Source organism: Macaca mulatta, chromosome 1 (assembly GCF_049350105.2).
Source record: "Macaca mulatta isolate MMU2019108-1 chromosome 1, T2T-MMU8v2.0, whole genome shotgun sequence".
Taxonomy (NCBI): Eukaryota; Metazoa; Chordata; class Mammalia; order Primates; family Cercopithecidae; genus Macaca; species Macaca mulatta.
The window spans coordinates 105,242,588-105,243,789 of NC_133406.1; the positions used below are offsets into that span (position 1 = coordinate 105,242,588).

General features: G+C 42.1%; 1 pseudogene across 1 annotated transcript; it reads left to right on the plus strand.

Annotated features, from left to right (window-relative positions):
- The first annotated feature begins 742 nt into the window (after positions 1-742).
- LOC720359 (large ribosomal subunit protein eL31 pseudogene) lies at positions 743-1,202 on the plus strand (annotated as a pseudogene). The gene has a single exon (XR_013395701.1). The product of XR_013395701.1 is annotated as a large ribosomal subunit protein eL31 pseudogene (transcript).

Sequence of the window (1,202 nt, forward strand, 5' to 3'; positions counted from 1 at the left end):
CAGTTAGAATAATCAAGATCTTATGGTATTGGCAGAGTGATAGACACAGAATAATGGGACAGAATAGAGAACCAGAAATAGGCCCACACAAATATGCCCAACTGATTGACAAAGGTGCAAAACCAATTCAATGAGGAAAGACGGCCTTTTCAACAAATGATTGTTGGAGCAATCGGTCATCCATAGGAAAAAAAATAAACTTCAACTTAAGTATCATACCTCATAAAAAATAAACTCAAAATGGATCCTGGATTTATTTACTTACTTATGTACATTTTTGAGATAAGGTCTCACTCTGTTGCCCAGGCTGGAGTGCAGTGGTGCAATCATAGCTCACTGCAGCCTCGACCTCCCGTACTTAGGCAACCTTCCCACCTCAGCCTTCCAAGTAGCTGGGACTTCCCAGGTAACTTTTTTTTTTTTTTTTTTTTTTTGTAGAGACCGAGTCTCACTATGTTGCCAGGCTGGTCTCAAACTCCTGGGTTAAAGCAATCCTCCTGCCTTGGCCTCCCAAAGTGCTGGGATTACAGGTGTGAGCCACTGTGTCTGGGAGATCCTGGGTTTAAATGTAGACTGTAAAACTGTAAAACTTAAAAAACAAAAACAAAAACAAAAAACTGGAGAACATATTTTTTGGGATGTAGGGCTAGCCAAATAGTTCTTAGACTTGACACCCAAAGCATGATCTATTAAAAGACATAGAGTCTAGGCTTTCCTTCTCCCACAATGCCTCGCGCTCTTCCTTTCCGACTTGGACCCGGCAGAATGACTCCAGCAAAGAAGGATGGCGAAAAGAAAAAGGGCCATTCTGCCATCATCGAGGTGGTGACCCGAAAATACACCATCAGCATTCACAAGCGTATCCATGGAGTGGGCTTCAAGAAGTGTACCCCTCGGGCACTCAAAGAGATTCGGAAATTTGCCACGAAGGAAATGGGAACTCCAGATGTGCGCATTGATATCAGGCTCCACAAAGCTGTCTGGGCCAGAGGAATAAGGAATGTCCCATACCGAATCCATGTGCGGCTGTCCAGAAAACGTAATGAGGATGAAGATTCACCAAATAAGCTCTATACTTTGGTTACCTATGTACCTGTTACCACTTTCGAAAATCTTCAGACAGTCAATGTGGATGAGAACTAATCGCTGATCGTCAAATACATCAAATGAAGTTATAAAATTGCCTTCAAAAAAAAAAAAAA